Below are 7,742 nucleotides of genomic sequence, written 5' to 3'. Positions count from 1 at the left end.
CTTGGTTTTTAGGATTTGTAACTGCCTTTCATGCGATTTCATAAAATTTCAGTAGAAGTAATTCAACATTTTACTCTGAAGAAGATGATTCAGGGAGCCTAGATAATCACCCAATAAAAGACAGGAAAGTTTTCATGAATGATGTTTATCTGAACTGTTTACTGAAGATACCAGATAACTAAAATGTTAGATTGTGGTGTTTTTGAAAGTAAGATTATATTATTTTTTACGAATCTTGATCTCTCCAACACAGATTAAATAACTGATTCAAAATGAAAACTTTAGGCTAATGCGTGTTAAAAAATGTCTTGATTGGGTTTAAATGTGAAAATGGCTAACATAATGAATATATGCATCACATGTGTGGATTTGTATGCTTACATTACCTCTAGTGGTGCCATCAATTTGGGGAGTTCTCAGAAATTTTTTCATGGAAAGTTATTTTCAGTAATGATTGCAGTCACCAGAAGGGTAGTATTCTCCATGAACTTTGTTTTCATGAGCTTGGATTTGACTTTGTTGTGGAGGTAAGGGTCATTGGGGTCACATTCAGGGGAGGAAAAGCTTTCAGGGGCACAGCAGTAATGAATCCTTCTTCGTAGGTACAAAGGTTTTTAATGATTTTGAATGTTTCCCTTTGATGATCCAGGCCTGTTAGTTACGGGCGCAGCCGCGGCCTCCATTCAGCACATAAACATCGTTGCACACAAGCAGCTACTTAGGGCAGCTTAGAATGTTTCGTTTTGCTGCTATTGCTGAAGAATATACCAAGCCTCATTTAGGGACCACGCCAAGTAGTTTTGTAGGTAAGGCAGTCACAAGTCGCAACCACAGCCAAACTTCTCTAGGCTCTGTTGAGTGCGGTATATGAAATTTTTACTTCCAGTGCCTGACGCTTGGATAGGTAAAAATTTTCAATTTTAAAATGAACTGGAAGAAGAAATCTACTTAAAATAAAACCAAATGAATAGATGATAGCTCTTGAGCATCCCAAACGTGTGTCGAGAAGGGAAAGGAGAAGTAAGCCAGCATAGGGGAGTATGGTTTACTATATGTGAGTGTGTATTTGGAACTTCTCAGAAGGCTTTTTTACCATCTTATCTGACATTGAACATTGAACTACCAGGTGCAGTGACGACAGGCGGATTTCAAGTTCTCATGAGTTGGATTTAACAGGAAAATATTTTCCACTTGATGTCAGTGGCTTTTAGATCTAAATTATTTATCGCTTACTCTATATTTATTAACATTCTGGTTTTCAGAATGATAAATTAATGCTTTGTTCAGTTATTGATTTATATTCCTGTAAACCAAATCCATTCAGAATTTTCTTACTTGGTCCTGAATAACCATCGATAACTAAACTAAAGAACTAAGAAGAGAATCAGCCCCAAGTACTAATCCCCAAAATGATTTGTCTTGAATGAGTATTGATACTTGCAGCTTGTCTTGTGGACTTACTACTTTTCATTCAGTTCGTTTGGTATTGATCTTAGACAAATTCCAGTAAAGAATTTATTTGAAGTAAGCAAAATCATAAGTTAATGGTCATAGATAATAGTAGACCAGTTTGGACATGAGAATGAATTCCATTCTGAAAAGTCGGAAGCTTTTAACTTGGTGATCATTTTAATATGCCAATTATGTTTCATCTTTCCCTTAGCATCACCCCTTCCTCCAGAAAGTGTACATAATCTCTTTCTCTAGTGACTCATTCCCCCAGTGATTTCACAGCTCCATTTTTGGTAAGCCAGAAATAATTTATAAATCATATGTTATGGAGTATAAAACCTCTTTTGCCCCACCCTAGTACCTGCCGGATTCGTAACATCTAATTGTGTCTTGGGGTTTTTTCTCTTTTGGTGAATTTAAATGATTTTCTAAATAAAATACTGTTCTAGCTTAGTTTTAATGTACGTGGAAACATTAACTATCACAACCTGAATTTAAGAGACTACATTTTAAAGAACTTCCACACTCACCAATCTAAAGCTAATTAGGCCCAGTTTTTCTGAAGCACCAAAACCCAGAGTCCTTTGTGACCCTTACCCCAGGGCGCTGCAAACACTTTCAGGGCAGGGCCCACGCAGCATTCATTTTATGGCCCAGTACCTTTTTCACCATCTGGCCCAGAGACAGTTCTAATGAATTGTAAATGAACCCAAAATAAACAGTGAAAAATATGCATCATCTATACTTCAAGAATTTGGCTTCCAAATTCCTGTGTTTTCTTCAAATGAAAATGGTTTTATTCCAGAGGAATCACTGACAATAAAACATATTGAAACTACTCAGCTGATTGTTTTGGTATACTGAAATACCTGGTATGTAAGTATGTTTCAGCGTAGGAGGAATTTAGAGAATAAACTTCTCTTTTTGGTCAACCTTTCACTTTTAATTTGTCGCTAAAATCAGTCATTGAGTATTTGAATCCTTCTTTTGGGAACGTACTACTTACTGATTAGCTACTCTGTGCCCGACACTGTTCCTGGTGTCGTGGGGGTTTAAAAACACCTAAGCACACTGTTTGCTTTGTCCTAAATATAACAGATGTTTTTATTGAGGAAAAAATTTTCATAAAGTCAAAATTGGTATCTGGATAAGCCCTTTTGTTATTGCAAATTGGAAAGCAAGAGCTTAAGATCATAAAATGGCATCAAAGCAGTGCTTTAATACACTGTTAGATAATGTTATTAAGCTGTCTTTTTAAGTTTGTTTGAAATAACTGTTTTGGACTTCCTGTTGTGGCTCTGAGGGCTGATTACGTATCCATGGGATAAGCAGATAAAATTGTAAATGAACTAAAAGCAACAGTATCTGGAAGGGGAATAAAGGCCACACATCCCTGTTTTGCTGAATGAGCCAATTATTTTATTAGTGTCTTTTATTCATGGAAAGGGTGCCGAACTTTTTTAATAGCCTTATTGAGGTAAAATTTCACGCAACTTACAAGTCACGCATTGTGCAGTACAGCGGTTTTCAGCATGTAGAGTTGTGCAACCATCCTCATAATCAATTTTAGGTTACTTTTGTCACCCCAAAAGAAATTCCATACCCTTTACTAGGTATTTCCTAGCCCTCTCCTCCCTCCACCAACCTACCTCTTTCCTTAGGCAACAACTAGTCTTTGTGACTATAGATTTACTTATTCTGGACATTTCCTATCAATGGAACATAACGTGTGGTCTCTTATGATTGACTTTTTTGACTTAACAGTGTTGTCAACTTTCACCCCTGTTTAGCACGTTTTAGTACTTCATTCCTTTTTACAGCCCAATAATATTCCAGTGTTCAAAAATCCCACATTTTGCTCATCCATCCATCTGCTGGTGGGTATGTGGGTTGTTTGCACTTTTTGGCTATTATGATAATACTGTTTTCACATTTCCATACAAATTTTTTTATGGATATATATTTTTATTTCTCTTGAACATACACCTAGAAGTGGAATGGCAGGGTCACATGGTAACTCTGTTTAAAGTTTTCAAGGGGCTGCCAAATTGTTTTCCCAAAGGACTGTACCATTTTTCATTCCCACGGGCAGCGTGAGAGGGTTCCAATCTCTCCCCATCCTCACCAGCACTTGTTGCTGTCTGCCTTTTTGATGCCGGTGTATTGGTGGGAGTGGATTTATGTCTTGTGGCTTTTATTTGCATTTCCCTAAGACAAATGATGTTGACCATCTTTTTACTAACCCTTTTTGAAAGAGGACGCTTTACAAAAAACTCAGTTACGTGGTTGTTCTAAAATGTATTATTTAAGCAAACTGTTGAAGCAAAATAGTTTTATAGCTTTGGCCTAGATTTGCTAGAAGATGATGATGTTTAATAATGACAAGCCTACAGTTTTAGTCCAGTGGGAATTATCTGAGGTAATAACAAGATAAATGTATAAATGCATAGGAGTGTACAGGTGTCATGAAGTGGTTATGTGCAGTGCAGGTAAGACAGACTGCCCCAGCTTGCAGAAGGGAATAAAATGATCTCTATAAGTTGGAAAAGGAGGCTTGAGATAGGAAGGTTTTGAGTGTCAGGGTAGATAACACTAGCTGACCTTGAATAAGCCATGTCATTTACAGAAATGGCCCACAGTAGTGTTGTGAACAGATAAATGTAAATCTTTATCCAGTTTTTAAACTTCAAAATTGCAGGTCTTTGAGATCTTTTCTGAAAACTAGATAATAAAATAAATAACTTACTGGGTCCTATTTAGCCCTACACCCTATTATATATTTCCTGGTTAACATCCAGTTCTTTAAAAGCATAATAAAAGTACAGGGTTTTAGGCAGCTCAGCTATTCACATGTCAGGAAAACAGATGATCTCTTTGTCTCAAAGCTGTTGACTTTTATATAAGAACTCGATGCTTATTCCAGGTCGTGTCCTAGTAATTTATTCTTACGTATTAAAACTTTAAACGTGTTTCTGACAAAGAACAGGTAAGTCGGGAGTCATTAGAAGGTCAGCATAAAGTTTGTTTGTTTGTTTTAATCACCGTTGAAAATCCCTGGGCAAGAGGAAACAGATGGGTTTGGTTGCATTACCCTTGCTTTGTCAAGTAAACAGTTGGGGGAAATGTGGAATACCCTTTTGCTGCGTTTCTGCATCTAGGCTTGGATGGTGCTCAATGTTAACCATGCTGGTCTTTTCGGCTGCTTAATATTTGATGGTAGAGGCTTGCAATCTTTTTTAATGCATAGCGTGTAAAAGTTTATTTGTATCCTCGTCGGGCAACTTACTCATTCAGGGAACATCTACTGCATGCTAATTATGTGTGGGACAGTGTGCTGGGCTGAGGAAGGGGCTTGGGTTCCTTAGGGGAGTCTTCAGACACCAGGTGTCATCGGACCGAAGGGCTCCGTTTGCCTGCACACAGCAAAGCCCGACCAGACACAGGCAGGAGTGGAGGGAGGCCGGTGAGTGGCTTGGGCTGTAGGGTTGTAGGTTCCCGGTGCTCATTCATGTGAAGTCAGCCAGCGAGCACGTGGGTCTCCAGGGCTGCGAGATCTTGGCTAGAAATAGGTTTGAGAGTCACCAGCATAAAAATGGTACCTTGAGTCAGAGGGGGGATAGCATCTCATTAGAATATATACACAGGGTGGGAGGAGGAGAGAGGACAGAGCCTCTCGAGCTTGTGCACCATCTTACTGTGTTAAGGAGACTGATGGAGCAAGCCACCACCTGCTCCTCCTCCTCAGTTTTTCCCCCTTTTAATTTTAATGCATCTCTGAACTTGTATCCACTGCTAAATTGTCACCTTCTTATCAAAGTTCCAATGACTGGTTTGGCAGCAGGGAGGTTTTTCCACTTGGTCACATTTGTAATCAGTGCATTATCAGGGAGCTGACAGGGACTTGTTTGTGCGGCTTCAGAACGTGGCTCCTGAAAAACCAGCCCTCCAAATACTTGGCTTTCCCGGCCTTGTGATCACACCCGCGGTTCCTGTGTGCCTTGTTCATCTCTCCTGGAATAGACACACACACACACACACACACACACACACACAGCCGGAAAGGAGCTGAGTTTATACCTAAAAATTATGTTGCCGTCAAGTTCTAGATCATTGATTGACATTTGGATTGTGTATTTTCCCACATTTTCTTGGCTAAGGATATCTTCAGCCACGGTTATTTTCTAAATACAGCTTCCCCGCCTTCTTTCTTCCCTCAAGCCATCAATTCTCTTTTTATCACAGCCCCATAATATTATTACTTTTTCTGTAAAATCAACCAACCCCATTTCTTGCTTCTATTTAAACAACATGAAATCTCTGTTATCTTCCCCGTCTTATGTTTCATGATTTTCTCTTTGTAATAAATAACTCTTGGAAGCAATCAGTAATTAGGCAAACTGCACAGGAAAGTTAATGGGCATGTTTTGTGATAGAGTGCACTGTGTTGAAACAATGTTTCCAATTGTTTACCCCCTGCTTTGTCATCAAAACATTCATTCAAAAAACACTACTGAGTGAGCACCTTCTGGGTGGCAGGCATCACATATGTGCTGTAGATTTCAATAGCAAATACGGGTCTTAGCAGCTATTCAGTGCCTGTGAATGAATGAGAGACCTGTGGCAGCCACTGGCACTGACAGTTTTGGGGGCGCACGGGTAACATCACATTTGGAAATCCTGAGAGACAAAGCCATGTCCGCATTCCACAGGAAGCGGTGGTCCCTCCACAGCAGCCCAGACAGGAGCAGGTAAAGTGATGGGCGGCAGGTCTCCAGTGGCCTTTAGAGATGAATGTAAGTGGGTAAAGCACCTTCACTCCCCAGCAGGGCTCTGATGATGAAAGTCTTTTGGTTGGAATGGCCGCCAACCAAAAGAAAGAAGGGAATTTTTCCATCTCCAGTTAAACATGATGAAATTAGCCAAGTGAGCTGGGAATACTACCACTATTTCGTGATGAACGGAGGGGTCAGGGGTTAGCTCTGCAAAAAAGGGCATGGGTATCATCATCATGCAACTTGTAATCCATTCAGAACTCTTGGAGAAGAGAGACTGCTGGTACAGCGGGTGTAGTAATGACCCCTTTGGGCTCGCTTTCCAGAGACTATAATTTAGGCCAGGTTCTGCCCACTGGTTTTGTTACCGTGGTCAAAGTAATTCACTTCCCTGAGTTACTGAAGCAGGTCTGCTTCCTCCACGGGAACGAGAGCACTGCTTGATCTCTAGGTCATGCCTCTGTAACTCTGTGAGTCTCTTAGCCCAGTCGCTGTTTTATCCCCCAGAGTGTTTCGTGCTTTTGCAGGACTCGGACAGGATGGTTTTGGTCCAGCTACTTACCACAGTGCATAGGTTCTACAATATTAAAGTATGTCAGATGAGAAAATGCTTTGAGCCGATTTATTTTATTTACTATTTTTTTCTTGGCCATAGAGAGCAGAACTTCCTCCAGCTCAGGTTTGGGGTCTTGGAGGGAGAGCAGTGGGAGGATCAGTCCCTTGTAGTGGTAGTAACCAAAACGGTAGGACTGACTCTGCAGCGGGGCCAGGAGACAACACAACAGGATAGCCTGTCGGTAGTAACGAGGGGAAGCATAGCACGTCCATTCCCCAACATTCCCAGGGCGCAGTGAGCACCCAGGAGCAGAACAAACCCACAGATGCAGACGACTCGTTTTGATGAAGCGTTGATGCAAATAATCAGTAAGACCTGCATGTTACATCCGTTGCCCAGGAATGCCTCGCGGCTCAGAACCGCAGCTCCCGGGGCCAGCCTAGCGACGCGCTCCCTTGGGTAGGCTTTGGCGGATCTGTGGAGGCTCTTTGGGGGTTCCATTGGTTGATAATACACTTCATTCAGTATTTGCTCCTCCCCTGCACTTAGAATAAATTGATAGCCCGAGAGGCATGAACAGAAAGGACATATTTGAAGGTCCGAGGAGGCTTTGGGGAGAACTGGAAGTGCAACTTACAGCAGCTGAGTGACGCTGAGTAAGAGCTGCCCGTTTCCCGCTCACCGCGCAGGACTTCTGCAGCCCATTCCCATCCCTGGACCCAGGATTCCCTCTGCGGCTTATGACAGCCAGGTTCCCAGGTGAAGGTCAAGTCCCTATTTGGCAAGACCGAGGTCCGGTCCCTCACGGGAACTCGGGAGGACAGAGCTGTTCTGCTTTTGGCGAAAAGAACAGCTTTTCAAAGTTCCATTCTCTCTCCTTCTTCTGGATTATTCTCTGAAGACGGCTCTTCAGCCACCAGCAAGATGGATGCGAACCAACTGCCAGGATGCACACCCCACTG

This window comes from Phyllostomus hastatus, unplaced genomic scaffold, assembly GCF_019186645.2.
Source record: "Phyllostomus hastatus isolate PE091 unplaced genomic scaffold, TTU_PhHast_1.1 phas_scaffold_1066, whole genome shotgun sequence".
Taxonomy (NCBI): Eukaryota; Metazoa; Chordata; class Mammalia; order Chiroptera; family Phyllostomidae; genus Phyllostomus; species Phyllostomus hastatus.
Note: the sequence above shows the minus strand (reverse complement) of the source record.